Source organism: Mauremys mutica, chromosome 1 (assembly GCF_020497125.1).
Source record: "Mauremys mutica isolate MM-2020 ecotype Southern chromosome 1, ASM2049712v1, whole genome shotgun sequence".
NCBI lineage: Eukaryota > Metazoa > Chordata > Testudines > Geoemydidae > Mauremys > Mauremys mutica.
Window position 1 is genome coordinate 293350320 of NC_059072.1, and position 18800 is coordinate 293369119.

The following is an 18800-nucleotide window of genomic DNA, read 5'->3' on the forward strand; positions in this document are numbered from 1 at the left end:
GAACTCACAGTCTAGGCAGGGAACTGCAACCTGGAAATGGCCCAGTCAGGCGGGAGAGAGACATAGGTCTTTGTTGTGTATTTGGTTGTCATGGTTTTGTTGCTATGGCAACTGAGTTAGATTATTGTGGGTTAGCTCAACCGGGTTTCAACCGGCTGAGGAGCTCTCTGTATATATGTAAATAAAATGGAGGTTTTGGTTAGCTGCCTGCTCTCTGGCCTCAAGTGATTGCTTCCTACACCGGCTGCCCCAAGGATATAACACTGGCGACGAGGGTGAGACTCCGGTGCTGCTCCAGTAACAGAAGGAAGTAGAAGTTAAGGTAAAGAACAAACAAACAAAAAAGCTGCTTGTTTGCACTGACTGTGAAAGTGAAACTAAAAATCATGGCTACTCTGACCAGGCCCCTGGAGCCTTTTGATGAGAATACAGAGCAGTGGCATGTGTATACTGAGCGTTTTGAGCTTTTTGGTATTGCAAATGACATTACAGAAGCGAAGAAGGTGCCAAATTTCTTAACTGTTGTAGGGGCTAAAACCTACTCTCTGCTACGCAGCTTACTACACCCTGTTAAGCCTGAGACTAAATCTTACAGTGACATTGTGGAAATCCTGGGGTCTCATTTCTCCCCAAAACCACTGGTAATTGCTGAAAGATATAGGTTCCACAAAAGAGACCAAAAGGAAGATGAAACAGTTGTACAATTTGTAGCCATTTAAAAAAAGCTAGCAGAACACTGTGAATTTAAAGAAATGTTACATGATGCCCTGCGTGACAGGTTAGTGTGTGGCCTGTACAGTGAAGCTATACGGAAGCGCCTACTGACAGAGGCTCAGCTTACCTTACAGAAGGCTGTTGATATTGCTGTCTCCATGGAACTGGCTACAAGGGAGGCACAATACATCGGTGCACCCCCTAGAGTGCAAAAAGTGTCACAAGAACTGACCCACAAAACTGTGCAGAGTCAAGAATGTTACCGCTGTGGTAAGCCGGGTCACCAGGCATCAGAATGCTGGTGTAAGGACCTGGTGTGTCGACACTGTGGCAAAAAGGGACACATTGAGTGTGCCTGTAAACAAAAGAAAAAGAGGCCTGTGGTCTGGCCGACAAAAAGAGGAACCCTGCATACCCTAGAGCAGACCCAGGATGATCAAGGTGACACCTCATCGCAAGAGGAAGTGCCACTGCATGTTTTGTCTTTGGCAAAGGGCTCACATGAATACTGGGTAACCCCGTTATTGGATGGCAAACGTATACGCATGGAACTGGACACCGGTGCAGCCGTCTCACTGATCTCCGAGACTGTGTATAAAGAAAAGCTACAGCATCTTCCGCTTAAGGCAACAAAAACTGTTCTGAAGACGTATACGGGAGAAGCTGTGCCTATGCTGGGCACTATTGATGTTAAGGTGGAGCTCAATGGACAGGTGGCTAAATTGCCACTGTTTGTGGTGAGAGGTAACTACCCAGCCTTAATGGGTAGGTCTTGGCTTGGGAAGATTCAACTGAACTGGGCAGAAGTGCACCGGATGACTAAAGAAGAAACCAGTCTAACCCCTATACTAAGGAAACATGCTGCTGTTTTTGGAGATGATTTGGGAAGTATGAAGGGAATCACTGTGACATTGAACATTAAACCTGACAGTCCACCAAAATATCTGAAAGCCCGAACTGTGCCATATGCCATCAGGCCAAATGTTGAAGCAGACCTGGAGCGCCTGGTCACCAATGGAGTCCTAATACCAGTTACCCATAGCTCATGGGCCACTCCTATCGTTCCAATCGTGAAGAAAGATGGCTCTCTCCGGATTTGCGGTGATTTTAAAGTCACTGTCAACCCAGTGTTGTGTGCAGAGCAATACCCGCTTCCCCGCATCGATGACCTCTTCGCAGGCCTGGCTGGGGGACAAAAGTTCAGTAAGATTGATCTGAGTCAAGCATATTTACAGATGCACGTCGATGAAAAGTCCCAAGAGCTGTTGACTATTGTGACTCATAAGGGGCTTTATCGATAATGTCGTCTACCCTTCGGAATAACATCTGCTCCCGCCCTGTTCCAGAGGGCTATGGACCAGATCTTGTGTGGCTTGTCAGGAGTTCAGTGCTATCTGGATGATATCCTGGTCACTGGAAGAAATGAAGAGGATCACTTAAAGAATTTAGAGGCTACCCTACAAAGACTGGAAGAGTATGGCCTACGAGTTCGCAAAGACAAGTGTGAATTCTTCAAGCCCTCTGTTGAATATTTGGGACACATCATCGATTCTGCAGGTCTTCATAAGGCCCCTGCAAAAGTTAAAGCTATTGTGGAGGCTCCCCCACCTCGAAATGTAAGCCAGCTGCGCTCGTTTCTAGGACTCCTGAACTATTATGGAAAGTTCATCTCACAGTTAGCCACACTGCTAAAACCACTTCATGAGCTCCTTGGGCAGAACAAGGCCTGGAAGTGGACTGAAGCCTGTGATGTTGCGTTTAACAAAGCTAAGGATGCATTGCTAAATTCTGAAGTTCTAACGCACTTTGATCCATCCTTACCACTGCAATTGGCCTGCGATGCCTCCCCTCATGGAGTGGGAGCAGTCGTGTCACATATTATGCCTTCAGGAGAAGAGAGACCTATTGCTTTTGCTTCACGCACTCTAAGCAAAGCAGAAACTAACTACGCCCAAATCGAACGTGAGGCATTAGGAATTGTTTTTGGAATTCGGAAGTTTCATCAGTACCTGTTTGGGCGAAAATTTACTCTTCTCACAGACCATCGACCTCTGACATCAATTTTTGGACCTTACACAGGCATTCCCCCATTAGCTGCTAGTCGTATGCAACGTTGGGCATTGTTACTTTCAGCACACACATATGAAATCAAATATCGGAAATCCACTCTACACGGCAATGCAGATGGCCTCTCAAGGTTGCCTTTGCTGGTCAAACACCAAGATAGTGCCCACAAGGAAATCTTCTACTTTGAACAGGTAGAGAATACACCCATCACTGCTACTCAGATAAAGAAGGCAACTCGCGTTGACCCAGTATTGTCCCACGTTATGGACCTGGTGATGCATGGAACATCTCGACAAACCTCTCCGGTCTCATCCGACCTTGTTCCCTACATGTCCAAGCGGACCGAGTTATCGGTCCAATCTGGTTGTTTGTTGTGGGGGAGACGTGTCATTATTCCACCACCACTGAGATCACAGATGTTAGAACAGCTACATTCCGGTCACTGTGGAATAGTGCGCATGAAGGAAATTGCACAAAGCTATTTTTGGTGGCCTGGACTGGACAGCGCTATTGAAGAGAAGGCAAAAGCTTGTATGTCATGTCAGGGTGTGAGGAATGCACCCCAGTGGGCACCCCTACACCCATGGGACTGGCCTGAAAACCCGTGGCAACGTATTCACGTTGACTTTGCTGGCCCCCTTGAAGGAAGCATGTTCTTGGTGGCAATAGATGCCCATTCTAAATGGCCAGAAGTCTCTATAATGCAGTCCACTTCTGCAGAGAGTACTATCCAAAACTACGAGGACTCTTTAGTCGTTTTGGTCTGCCAGAACAACTTGTGAGCGACAACGGACCGCAGTTCGTTTCTCAGGAGTTTCAAAATTTTATGAAAGCAAATGGGATACACCACATCACGTCAGCACCATATCATCCGTCCACCAACGGATTAGCTGAAAGATTTGTGCAGACAATGAAAAACGCTTTGAAATCAGCAAGGGGACAACACTCCATTCAAAAGCGTCTGGATACCTTTTTACTTTCCTACAGAAACACACCTCATGCTACGACCCACGCATCTCCGGCCTTTCTAATGATGGGACGACAGCTGCGCACTTGCTTTGATCTGCTGAAACCTTCTGAACCCCGACAAATTGTGCAACATCAGCAGCAATATCAAGTCATCAGACGGGCACCCAGAGCAAAAGACCGAACCTTTAGCCCGGGACAGCCAGTTTTGGCTCGGAATTATACTTCCAGAGCTAAATGGGTTCCGGCCACAGTCATCACTCACAGGACCTGTTTCCTACACAGTCCGGACTGCAGAGAATCTTACCTGGCGGCGACATGTAGATCAGCTGTTGCCAGGTCATGCCAGTCCTCAGGACCCATCTGCAGTTGAGGGGTCTGACTTCACCTCTTCTGGTGAGGGATCGAATCACGAGTCACCTGTTTCTGACTGTTCTCCTCCATTACTGCCGGCGGCTGAGATACCCCTTTGCCCAGCACGAGCTGATACCACCTCCTCACCTGTTCGTGCTGCGGACCCTGAGCCCCTAGTGCTTTCGGGTGCAATAACACCAGTAGTTCGCCGTAATCCACCTAGAGACAGAAGGCCTCCTCATCGGCTGGATCTTTAGCTAGGGCGAACCCACGGTTATGGGGCAAAATAATCCCCAGGGTTTAGCCGGGAATGGAGGCAGTCTACCCTCCTTCTCTAGTCTAGTGTGTGTTTTATTTAGGGGATGTTCTTATTAGGGGGGAGGAATATGTTGTGTATTTGGTTGTCATGGTTTTGTTGCTATGGCAACTGAGTTAGATTATTATGGGTTAGCTCAACCGGGTTTCAACCGGCTGAGGAGCTCTCTGTATATATGTAAATAAAATGGAGGTTTTGGTTAGCTGCCTGCTCTCTGGCCTCAAGTGATTGCTTCCTACACCGGCTGCCCCAAGGATATAACAGTCTTCACCCACAGATGGCTAAAGAGGTGGAAGCCTATGAGTGGGTGTTGTGTATTTGGTTGTCATGGTTTTTGGTTCCTATGGTAACTGAGTTAGATTATTAGGGGATAGCTCAGCCAGCTTCAGCCGGCTGGGTGAGTTCTCTGAGTCTGTAAATAAAATGGTGGTTTTGTTAGCTGTCTGCTGTCTGTCCTCAAGTGATTTCTTCCAAAACCGGCTGCCCCCAAGGATATAACAGTGGGCACCCTGATGGACCACAGAAGGGGAATACACGTGTTGTTACCTTGATATGTGGAACTAGTAATACACTTTTTAAGTCTTAAATGAAATTTAATAGGCTCTAACCTTAATATAACATGTCAAAGTCATATATACCTTCTTCTACTTATTGATTTTCAATAGAAAGCTGAAACTTTTGAAATATCAAGTTTTAGAGAAATTCAAATCTCAGCATTTAATTTTGTAAATTATGTGGCATGCCATCAGCATTTATCTTCTTCACTGAAGCTATGTTTAAATTTATTTTTGAATTAGTATCTTTCTTCACAGTTTCAGCAGGTCTTTAATCTTATTTGCATTACAGTGAGAATTTAAAAAAAAACAAAAAAAAACAAAACAAAGCACCTCTCTGCTGAAACCACTTCCCTTGTTATCAGCTTCCATTCACAGAATGACAGACAGATGATAAAGAAATTGGTGCCATTTTCTTTTGATTTTTGTACCATACAGAAAATGTCATTGTTTTAAACAGTGTAAAATAAGCCTATCCCATATTTATTACATTAGACATTGATGTGAAAACAAATCTGTGTTGCACACAGTACCTTTAAGGTCATTCATTTATGTGGCAATATTAAATGCAGCTTTAGAGTCAATTTAAAATATAAAAAATAGAACATGTTGCTCTACCATATTACTGTATTGCTACACATAAAAAGAGTTAAATTTAAACTCTAAAAATAAAGTGATCCAATTCAATTAGAACATGAGTTATATGGGCCAATGTTTAATTATCAAATTAAAATATTTTCAACAAATGTTATGGAATTTCATATAATTTGCATAAAATATAATAATTGAGGGAGAGAAACTATTGGTGTCACCTTACTTAAATGCCAGTACTGCTGTTTTAAATTCTTGATACACAAACAATTTAAACAATAAAAACAAATTCGTAAACCCGTTTAATTCCACTGAAAACAATGGGATTGTAGCATGGATGCCAGCACAGAATTTTACCCAGTGCCTGAACTTAGAGGACTGAATCATGTCTTTGCCCTATATGAGGGACAATATGTTGTTGCAGTATCCCTAGAGCAGCCCAGAAAGGAGGTTGTGACTCTGAGGCCCTGTCTTGCTGGAAAAAAAAGATCTGTTAACTCAACTAAATTAGCTTAACATGACTGAAAATACCCATTGAGACATGGGTTAACATGTTTGAAGCCATGTTCAGCCTAACCTTCCATATGCCTACGCTGCAGCTTGGAAGTGTGATTCCCAGAGTGTATAGAGGGACTCACACTAGCTCAGCTGAAGCTAGCATGCTAAAAATAGCAGACTGGCCACAGCTTGGGCTAGCCACCTGAGTCCAAGTGCATATAATCCCCTCGGTTTGAGCTCAGATGGTTAGCCTGAGCCACCGCCCATTCCATAACATCTACACTGTTAGTGTACTAACTCAAGCTGAACTAGTGTGTATCTTTCTGCTTACACTGGAAATCACGCCTCCTACCTGCAGTGTAAACGTACCCCCTGTGTAGCAGCAACTATTTTATTTGTATAAATAGGTTCTGCTCCCTTTGCCCGCAGCACTAGCCTTCCTGTGCTACAGAGGCCAACTGCCGCATATTCTCTCACTCTACCCAATTTTGCTTCCTTTGGGATGTAGAGCACATTCAGGCCATATTTGCCTGCCACACCTCTGTGCTTAGTGAATGTGAGCATTGTTTGCTGCACTGCAGTAACTGAGAGGGCTTCCTGAACTTTGTCTTCCATCATGCACCTGGCAAAAACATGCACAAGGTGGCCTTAGGTGTGTACAATCATATACAAATTGGATGAGATTTTCCAGGCCAACTAAAGGATTTAGACACACAAATTCCATTAACATTTATATTGTTTTTAATCAGTGTAAAATGAGATTTTCTCCAATTTAAATTATTATATAATACAATTGGAATTAAATAGAATCAATGGGAATGGTTTATTTACGTCCCCTTTGTTTCTGAAATTTTCAATAACCGATCTTCTAGGATACACAAAGATTAGCCCAGGATGGACAAGGATAGTGAAGCCTTGTTTATGTTCTCAGTGATGTCTGATGGTGTGGGAAGGATTCAGATTTTCAATCCTAGAGTACCTTTACTCATGGTATTTTGTAATGAAATATTTGTTCAATAACTAGCTAACTTCAATACAATATTTTACAAACCTGTGCAACAATGTTATTAAAATGTAAGGTTCTCACCAGCAAACTCTGGCTCTCTGTGTCTTACACAACCTGTTCAATGGAGTGGAGGGTTTGAGGCTTTTGGGCTGGGACATACCCACTCCTCTTCTTGCCTCATGCTCACACAGTGCTAAGCTGCATTGGCAGCACTGCCACAGGAGGCTGCCCTTCAAAGTGCTCCATTCCCTGTGGGAACTATGCAAAGGTGGAGATGAGAAGCTGCTCTAAGACTTTTGGTGTCAAAGCACCAAAGCCAAAGAATAGATGGAGAAGAAGGGGGCTGTTCCTTCCATCTGTCCAAGTTTCTACTGAATCCTAATGACCCAGGAATTTTGATGCTTTCCAAACCTAACTCTTGCTCAGCTAGGTTTTCCCTGTTCTAGGACACAGACAAAAAATACCAGCACATTTCCTGGTTATTCTTTTTTGTTTAAGAAATTAGAAGGGATTATTTTGTTTAATTTGGTCATCATCATCGGCAATCCCTTGATTTGAAGATGATCTCTACCACAGATTCCTGATATGATCCTGAGATGAGATTCTGGAACCACAGATCTGTCCGCAGTAGGTACAGACATTTCCTGGTGGTAAGCTGCCTTCTGGGAGAAATTTCTTTCTTTTTCCTTCCTTCGCTCTCCATTTTCAGCTTTGAGGGCAAGGTCCTTCTCCTTGAACCAGGCCACTGTCTGATTCAGGATGTGACACCATTGAGGTTGGTTGATGGCTCGTTCCTCCCAGTTTGTGATGTCCACACTTTCAGAGGAAATACTTAATCTGGTAGCACCCTGTGCAAAGCACTGCTGGGCCACTGACTGAATAAAATACTTTTATTGAGTTTAAAGCATCCTGCTAAGGATGAACCTGTAATAAAACCAATCCACCATAAGGCAAGCAGAGTGTCAATTCTGTCACTTTTTAAAAAACATGATCAGTTGATACATACAGGAAGTCCAACTTACAAATGGAACTGAGCACTGGCATTCAAATTCCTGAAAACAGGCTAAATTGGGCCAGATAAGTAAGGAGTTCTGTAAAATAGTGCCAAAACTAGATTAAAAATGGACACAATAATTATGGGTTTGTTATTGTATTGACTTTTTGTTGCTTTCTTTTCTTTTTAAACTCGTAATTCAGTAAGGAAACTTTCCTGCATTCACAGTAAATCCTTGCTGTCTCTAGAAATGGATTTGTATTTCTTTACTGATTAGATTCACTGATTAGATTTCTGTGAGTGATTAGTTTTGCAGGGCCAAATGTAGGTGAAACCTGTATCAGCAGAGCTTGTAACATTTAACTGCTACTGTAATGCAATTAGTCTAGAGGGTATTATTTTATGTTCCAGAGCATTAATAAACTGAAATTAACAGTGGTAACCATAGTAACAAAGTAGTGATTAATGACAGATACTCTAATTGCCATAGAAACAAATCTAAAACAAACAAATTGCTTGCTTCTCTCTACCAAAGTCAAACTGAGAGCTACAGAAAACACAATTATCAGTGAATAGCTTCCTGGTTATGTCAGAGAAAATGGTAGTTTTCAGTGTTATTTCCAGACATATTTTATTTTCTTCCCCAAGCTGGGCCTCATCTAACTTGTTAACACAAGAAGATATGATATTTTCATGCGGCTTACTCTTAGAAATAAACTTTTTGGCATTCTAAGTGCTGAAGGAAGTAGTAGGTTTTCTCTGTTCTGGGGCACAAACAATACCAACTCATTCTCAGGTTATGGTTTAAATTTAAGAAATGAGATTGTACTTTTTTTATATACTTGTAGAACCCCTACATTTAACCTATACTTATTTTTTCTTTATTACTCTAGACTTATTTGGATAATTATTAGGTAACTTACCAAGAAGTACTCCTCTCCTATGAATATAATATGGTATTATTAAGATGAGGTAAGGTAAGGATCAGTTTTTCATTTCAAGCAGGGAGACAAACTCTTTTGTTCATATGAAGAATACAACATATCTTCCTTAAATTTATGGCATAATCAACAGTGCACACACAATCTGTGGGTAAAGACTGAAGGCTAGATTTTCAACTATTGTAAATCAGCATAGTTCTATTGATTTCAGTGGAGCTGCACTAGGTTCATATAATGTGAGAGGTAAATCCACAAAGTATTTAGGTACCTAACTGCAACTTTTGATGCCTAAATTCAAAATTTGGATCCTCACAACCCCCTTTCAGCTGGTACCTAACCCTGTAAGTGCCTAAATTTCCAGAGAAGTCCCCTAAGTGCTTGAATTTCATATACAAAGACACCTAAGTTGTAACACTACTGAGCAGCTCAGCAGTTAAGCTCTGTAGGGTCCTCAAACTAGGTGTTCCCGTCTCCCACTTATTTTGCCTAATCCAGTAGACATGCTCAGAAGCCATTTACCAGATTGGGCCCAGCACAAAACACTGCCACTGAGGAAGTGGTTGATGTGTCCCCTCCTTACCCCAATAGTTAGAGCACTTGCTGGAAATGTAGGAGATCAGACCTGATTCAGAGTAGAGTTTTGAACCCCGGTCTCTGAACTCCACCCTCTAATCAACCAGGTTATACAGTATTTCTCAGCTGTTGAAGCTGTTTCACTTTGTATAAAATATGTGAATAATCATTTGAGCAGAGATTAGAAAGTGGTCTCCTGGATGAATGCTATCCAACTGGAATAGAGGGTCATTCTCTCTGGCCTAGTGATTATCAAAGTAATAGTCTCTAAATTTTTAATTTTTGATGATATTTTTCATCAAATTTGATTGTCAAAGAAAAAATGAAAAAATAATTGACAATGTTTTGCAAACATTTTTGGTCTTTTTGACAAGTTATGGAGTTGATCAGATTTTTTTAGTTTTTAAATATCACATTTTGAAAACCGCAGAGACATGGTGTTCTGATCGGATATGTTGCTGTTTCAGACACAACTTTAAACAACTTTAAAACATTAAACAACTTTAAAAGATACTGTGTGACCTCTACTCACTGAAGCTGAATTCTTCCCCAATCCCCTCCTAGAGTGGTGCAGTTCTGTGCATTCAAAAGACAATTGAGGTTTACCAATTTCCCTCTCCTCACTCAAATTATACTTGCCTGTAATTGAACAACTAGTAAATACACAAGTCAACAAATAATGTAGGACACAGACACAGGTAAAGTTGGCTGAGAAGTCTCCGGTGCTGCGGGTCTGATCCAAAGCCCACTGAAGTCAATTAGAGTCATTTGATTGACTTCAGTAGGCTTTAGATCTGAATCTAGATAATTTTGCTTTGGATGATTTCATTAATTTTGAGGCCAGCTTCACAGCTACCCTGTTCATTTCTGATTCATTGTGTTATTGTTCTATGGTTTCACTTCCTTTTTGTTTGCAATCTATGAATAAACTACAGTTTAATGTGGATTGAAAAAAAAACATACTTTAAGTTTAGCTCCTTTAAGATACCCACTTGTGAAAAATGTATGAATGATTTCCAGGTAATGATCAGGCTTTATAATGTAACTGGCGTATGTGAGTCTGACCCTTGTTCTTTCATTTATGTTTGTGCAGTACAATGCTTTGAAAAAAAATTCAATTAGTACTATTTTTATTAATATTTATTACATTTTTATGCTTTTAAAAAGTATTTACGGTGCATCTACAGGTTTATGTCCTTCAGTTGAGCCAAAGGCACCACAAACAGTAGCTTCCAATGTGCAGACGAACAAAAAGAGAAGAAGAAATGGTACTTTTTCATATTATCTGTATCCCTTGAACTCTCATAAGATGTAAAACTAGGCAGGGTTCATGTGAGAGAGTTGCTTCAGCACACAGGCCCTGATTTTCTGCCTGGTGATGGTTTGTTCTTGGGTAGTCTGTGATGGCAGATGGCATTTCTTGTTGCTGTGTAAAGTGCTCAGACTGTGTTCTGAGGTAAAATACAGAAATAAGCTATGCTTTCTTGCAAAAAAATTGTAGCACAAAAAAAGCAAACTTTTTTCTCCTACAATAATCACCACTGATTGGAAAACCCTAATGTTGCATCAGGAATCTAAACAGAACCTGAGTTTGCAAAGCATTTTGACAAGTGAGCAAAACTCCTCACCCGAGTGAGCATATTTTGTCTTTGCCAGTTCTTCAGAGTGTTTTCTTGTTCCAGTATAACTTCCATCTTACCTGCAATGAGTCTAAACTAGTCAGCTTTTAATCTAACTTCCTGTCTCTGACAAACCTGTAGGGAGAAGGGAAACAATGCTGTTAGAGCCTGTTGAAAGAGCCAAAGCTGAAAGTCATCAGCATAATGATGACATTAGCCCATGCATCTTTGTGGTTTCTGATAAACACCAAACTGCTCAGGCATACCACAACTAAAATCCTTGAGGAGGAAGAACAGTTACCTTGAACCACCTTCTTTGATTTCTCTGAAAAGAAAGAGTGGAACAACTTTAAGGCAATTCCTTAAAAAGGAGAAGATTCTAGAACTGAACCTAAAAACACTAGAAATCTTTTCTCAAGGCATGGCAGTTAAAGCCAAATGGGCAAAAACAATGCTTTCAGCTTTCCATTTGAATAAGTACAAGGCCAAGACAGTAAACATCTATTTTTGTGGGTCACCATGATGCAGGATCATAATCTGTGGTACCTGACAATAACTCTGGACCACACACTCAGCTTCTGTCACCACCCTGAACAAACCAAAAGGAAAACAAAGGCCAGGGTCAACATAATATGGAAGCTTGCAGGAACATGTTGGGAAAGCGACGCATATGCGTGGTCTGAATATCAGCAGTAGCTCTGGTCCACTCTACAGTGAAATACTGCGCCCCAGTTGGGAGCGGAAGCCCACACACTATTTTGGTGGACACCAAAATTAGCTCTGCTCTATACATAGTTAGCAGCACCCTCCAACAATGTCACTTCCATGGCTATTGGTACTGGCTAACATTGGGCCAGCAAATATCTGACAAGATGCAGTGACAGTTAGGGAGTCCATAAAGATTATGGCAAATGTTACACTACTGCTCCACCATGACTGAAAATATCCTCTTTGTTCTCCAACTAAAATCAAGAAAGACCTTCTGGTCTCTTGCCACAGCCCACCTTGCAGAAGGTAAAGACATTTGCATATGATTGTCTGAAGCCTGGGTGGCTGGTGATGTACAAAACAAAAATCTAATCTTTGACCCAACTGTGCAGTGCCAGGTTTCTCCTCCCCATGGTGCCTGTGGACATCTCTAAACCATAGCCACATCTGGCATGGAAGATATGCATACTTATTTCCTTGATTGAAAGCAAGGGAATTGCTGAACTGTGACATGATGCAAACAGTCAGACACATCATGGACATTTGCGCAATCTATTCTGATCCTGGAGGTTCCAGTTCACGTGGCTACTCCTACTGCTCTGTACTGGATAAAAGACCTTAAGATCTAACTGTAGTCATGCCATTGCTTTCACTGTTCCACCATCACCATATGAATGAAGAAGAAGGTATCGTAATCAAGTGAGTACCATCTTCGTGTTAGAGGTCATTGGCAGATCTAAAAATATGGATGTCTACCCTCTGTTCATTATTCTGAGATGATAACTATCATAATTATTGCTGACTCTGTGCCAAAACTTGGACTGAAGTCTGAAAATATCAAGTATTGCTGGAGTTTGCAGGCTATAACTTTTTCAATGACTTTTCCCTGAAAGGGAAGGTTATATGCTGGAAGGGAATTAGGGAAGTGAATTGCTACCCAATGCTGTTTTTTTGAGCAAGCACCAGCATATGGTATGTTTTAGAGTTCAGCAGCTCATTTTCACAGTCTCCCTCAGTTTTGAATTTAGCCTCTATTTTTAACCAAGGGATCCATGATCTATTTTACATGTAGCTGGGGGGAGGGGGAGGGGAGTGAATCACTAGATGCATCAAGAAGCTTTTGTGACTGACTGACTGACTGACTGACTGAATGAATGAATGAATGAAATTTAGCCAGTGCAGGACATATGTTCTCTTCAGCATTGACACTGGTTCCGCAGATTAAACCAAACCAATAATTATTCTCTGAGATGTATTGTCACCAACCGCTTGTTGCCCCAGATAGGCCTGAGCCTATGTATTACAACTGAGCAGAGGACGGAAATTCCGTTCTATGAAAGACTACAAGATTTCAAAATTTGGCTTAGTTCCAAATCATACTGAAAACAGAATTTTTCAAAATTCTTTAGGAAATTTCCAAAGAAAAATTCTTTTCAGGTAGATTGAGATGTTTCAATAGGACAACAAAATGGTTCCTTTTGATTTACACTTTTTATTATAATATACAATTATTGCAAAATGAAAAATCAAAATGTTTCATTCTGAAAGTGTCAAAATAGTGTGTTTCAACATTGTCGGGATTTTTTCCCTCCAATTTTCTTCCAAAATGAAATTTCAGCAAAATCAACTTGATTTTGTGAAGCATTTCAAATTTCAATGGAACAGCAGAAAAAGGTTCCATTAAAATGCCTTCAATGAGCAGTGATAGGCAGAAATTGATTAGAGTCTGCTATAGTATTATGAGATCTCTTTGGAGAAAGAAACATCTCAAACAGATGATGGAGACAATTGCAGTTCATCAAGCAGTTCTTTATCCTTTGAGACATCATGGATTGTAGAATAAGGGGGAAGAATCTTACCCTTCACCACTAGCAAGCGTTAATATTACAAATTTCCCCTGCCACTTATTGCTAGTCTTCTGTTGCTGAAAGGAAATAGGGCAGTGTTAGGCAGGTGCCGAGCATATGCCTTCCTTCTTTCCTGACAATGCTCAAATATTTGATTGTCAATTTGGATGCACAAACTGATATAGTGGTACAATAAAGCGGGGAGATGAACCTTAGCCAGTTCATCTCTAATCTAGTCATTGAGATCTCAATAGCAATGGGAAACCTGCACTACTTCATTTCAGGCCATGTCAGCAACCAGGCATTGGAAACGAGTAGCATATGCTGTGACAGGTTGGGGCCCTTGTTTGAACAACTGTAGGGGACAACTTCAGCAGATTGGGTACAGTTTGGGTTATCAAACCTGAGTGAAAAGACATCAACAAATTCATCAAAGTTATGAAACATCTGGTCTCCCAACTACCCACTCCAATCCAGTACTTCACCCATCAATAAACTGAAGATGATCCATACTTTAGTTTGGTCATTCAGGTACATCACTGGGCAAAACAGGAACAGCAGGCAATACTGATTGAAGAACCCACAAACTTCCAACAGTTCCCATCAAATCTCTCTGATAACGGGATCTTCAGGTTTAGATCTTGCACTGGCACAGCTAATGGTGTGGGAGGGACGAGGGAGGATGGGATCTGCAAACAGAGGGAGGCATTTTCCCATTGTAGCTGGGTCACCTGGTTCTGGAGACCTTGAACTACCTCCATCACCTCGGTGATGGGAGTGGCTAGAAATTTCATTTTGACTGTAGGGGGCATCTGTTGGGGTTGGTCCTGCTTTGAGCAGGGGGTTGGACTAGATGATCTCCTGAGGTCTCTTACAACCCTAATCTTCTATGATCTGAGAATCTAGGAGATCCTTCTTTGCCATTGAACCTGATAGGTCAGTCTGTCCAAACTGTTAGATACTAAGACATGAACGGTCAAGCCTAGGGGTTGGAACTGTGGCTGTTTGGCCTAGTTGTTGGTATGGTGGCAGTTGTGCTGTGAACCAGAGTCAGCATTAAGAGCTGGAATCAGGAGTCAAGAGCAAAGTTGGAACAAGGCAAGCATAGAACAGAGAGCTAAGCTGTTGTGAGGACAGGGTTGGAGTAGGAGCACGGCTGGGAAAAAGCCTGGAGCCAGAGCAGCGCTGGAGCATCCTAGGGCCTGTAGAGACTGTCAGAACTATAAGACAGGGTAAAATTCCAAGCCATGAAGTGACATTGGGCAGACTGAGATGTTGTGTCTCCTCTGAGGCTATATACCTGCTCTGAGAATCACCCGACCACCTCCTGATTTGTGGTTTGGCTGGAGTCTAGCACAGGAATTACTCATCACCACATATGGCTTAATCAGACCTTAGTTCAGGGGTGACTCATCACCCCCAGACATCTATGAGTTTCAGCTTTCCATATAGTTCAGCTACTGTGGTCTTGCTTTTAAAATGGAAGAGATCTTGGCCACTGTTTCCAAGATTTTTCCAAGTATCTATTCTTACCATCATATCATTTATATTGTTTATTACCAAAGTGATTCATGTTGCCATGTGTTTCCTTATGCAGCGTGCTGTTTGTGGGTGAAGTCATTCAGCGTGTCCATAAAAGATCTGCCAGCTTTACAACTATGTAAAAAGTGGGGTTATTGTTAGACAAGTGGAATCTTGCATTTACACACCTTTGCCTCCTACCCATCTAGAGAATGAACTTTGCTTAGCTTATTAACAAAAACAAATCTCCCTACTCTGAGTAGTGCAGCACCAAAGTATCTGAGGCAAAGTGTGTGATTCTTCTCTGTCTATCATGAAAATAATTGCTCTTTAAAGTCTGATTCCAGAATATTGTTAGAACTGGCTCTGGTGATGATGCAAAATGCAGGAAATACATCAATTGATTTTCAGAGATTAAATTGAGCTCGAAGTGCTGGAAGACAGAAACATTTAATTTTGATCTGTAAACTGAACAAATTTGATGTGGGAGCCATTTAGAAAGAACTAAAGTGGAACATCAAAATATTATTCTTTGCAGAGTCACTTTTCTGACCATAGCCTTACTTCAGGTTCATTCCAGTTTATGTTCAGGTAATTAAAATTTCCCATCAGTACTGTTTTCTTTTTTATTGCAGGCCCTTTTGATTTCACAGGCCATTTCCTCAACTTCATGCTGCTTTTGATCTGGTGGTCTATAACAAATATCCAATATACATTTGGATCTATTACAACATCCAATTTCCTGCCAGAGTGATTCTGACTTACCTTCAGTCTTGTACTCCTTTCCCAGCTCAGCTACTTTCAGCCCTTCCCTATGTATATATGCTTAACATTTACTCAGCCTTTCTGCTTCTCCTGATGAATCTACATCCATGCTGTTATGACCATGATATTACCTACAATATAGTGGTTATTCCATGAGTGCACTTTCCATTTCACCTGGTTTCTCAATAAAGCAAATGTGATTTTTTTCTATTGACTTTAATCGGAACTGTGTTGGGCCCTAAACTCCTGTGTAGTAGATGCAATCAGATATTTAGTCATCTGAAAAATATCAGCTGCAAACCTAGAGGCTAGGCTGAGGCTGGTCTGAAAATCTATGATCCAAGCATTATTCTGTGAACAATATAAAAATCCCATGGATTTCAATGACAGTTTCAACTCAAGTCTTGGTTCTGTTGTGTGTGAGTGTTACTGCATAAGGTTCAACTGCAGCCTAGGCACAATGGGGCAAATTGAAGTCTATTCATAGACTTACATTTGAATTCTCTTTACAAGCCCGTTTGACACACACTTAAAGTTGTTTTAACACACTTTATTTATATTTAATTTGTATAGACTATAAATATATATTAGTCTAACTTTTCTGGAAAGAATTGCAGGGAAGGGTGACAGACCATTTTGGTATCACTCTACATGTCATTAGCCTGCCATTTCTCTCTGCAGCAAGTAAAAAGGCAAGCATGGGGGGAAATTGCGGGAGGGTGAATTTACTTGGCAATTGAAATATTTTATGCTGATTTAGTAAATTTCACTAGGCACATCCACTTTACAAATAACAATGTCTATGTAGGGTATCTATTTAGGTCCTTTATATGTCTGTATAGATTTATCAGTATAAAAACATGCAGCAGTAGTAAAATATTCTTCTTTCACAGATAAAGTAATCTACAAAACTTTTGTCTGTGTATTTAATATGAGCAAGACACTGAGAGTCTTTCTGATATCTAACTGCAATTCCATTACATGTATATTAGAAAAAAACTCAGCCATATTGTATGCAAATAAAATCAAAATAATTGGTTCTTACAAATTAAGGCCTATAACCTATAAACACTTAATCATGATTGTACTTGCATGAGTAGTCTGATTAATATCAGGGGAACTAGACATATAGGGGTTGATCCAATGCCCAATGGATTCAGTAGAAAGAATACAACTGACTTCAGTGAGAGTTGGATCACGCTAATAATGATTACAACTGTCCATCTGCATAAGTGCTTTCAAGATTGTGAGTGAGCCACCCCAGCCGGAGCGCCTAGAAGTCGTGTACTGTAGACAAGTACTATGAATCTTGGAGCTATGGGGAGCGCAGGAGGCTGTTGTATTAGCCTTTCTGCAAAATGCAATGTGCACATTTGAATAGGGGGTTGGATGACGATCATGTCCCTTCTGGAAAGGCAAGAAGTGAAACTGTGCCCCCCTCTGCACAAGGAGTGAGGAATTTCCTTGTGCCTTTCCTCTCCATATGCACACTTGCAGAGATAAGCACAATGTGGCAACAAATGGTCAAGTTATACAAGATAAATTAAAGTCACTGTATGATTTTTCACAGCCCCACCTCCTGTGTGGTCATTTATGCTTATAGCATTTTAAATTCACTTTTTACAGATATAGTTTACCATACAAGGTGCAAGACAGCAGAAAATCCTGTTGTCCTACTCCTTCTCCTGCCAAAAAAGAAAGCACGTTTCCCCACTTGCATACTCTCAGAAGGGAACTAGCTAAGGGCCTGACCCATACCTTGCACAGTGTAATCAAGAGCAAGTCAGTCAGCAGTCTCCAGAGAATATATACATACTGAGGGGAGCAGTGTATTGTCCAGATACGCCATGACAGGAGAGTGGGATGCTCAGCCACTCCCCAGGAAGAACTGCAGATCAGAGAGAAAGGAAAGAAGTGAGCTACACAGCTGTTCTCTCCAAGACAACAGCAGTGAGAGTGAGGGACCTTCTACGCCTCAAGAAGACCTGCCACGAGACAGGAAAAGTGAGCTTATTGGGAGATTCTGAAGAGGAAAAAGAGTTCAGATGGTAATAAGTTGGGAGTAGGTCTAGGCCCAAAAAAGGCTGTGGATAATCACCTGCATGTTTGGACAAATTATACAAAGCCTTTTGATGTTCATCCTTGACCAATATTTCTCTGCTCTCCCCAGAAGTTGAATATTCCACTAACTAAGTCTTACATATTTGGCGATTTCTGCCAGCAAGTTTCCCATGCTAGTTTGATAACGTCTATGCCAGGGGTAGGCAACCTATGGCAAGTGTGCCAAAGGCGGCACACGAGCTGATTTTCAGTGGCACTCACACTGCTCGGGTCCTGGCCACCAGTCCTGGGGGCTCTGTGTTTTAATTTAATTTTAATTGACGCTTCTTAAAATTTTTAAAAACCTTCTTTACTTTACATACAACAATAGTTTAGTTATAGACTTGTAGAAAGAGACCTTCTAAAAATGTATTACCGGCACATGAAACCTTAAATTAGAGTGAATAAATGAAGACTCGGCACACCACTTCTGAAAGGTTGCCGACCCCTTGTCTATACTTACAGTGGCATGTAGAGTACAAACACTGCACGCTCAGCTAGCATGGGAATAAATATCAGTGTAGACAATGACACATGGTGTAAGTGAGTAGAGTGAATCCCCAAGGTATATACTCTATGCAGTTCTCTACATAGCCAAGCTGTTCCTTCTAGAGCTACACTGATATTTTTAGTAGTGTAGTGTCCCACTCCCTCCCCGCTGCCAGA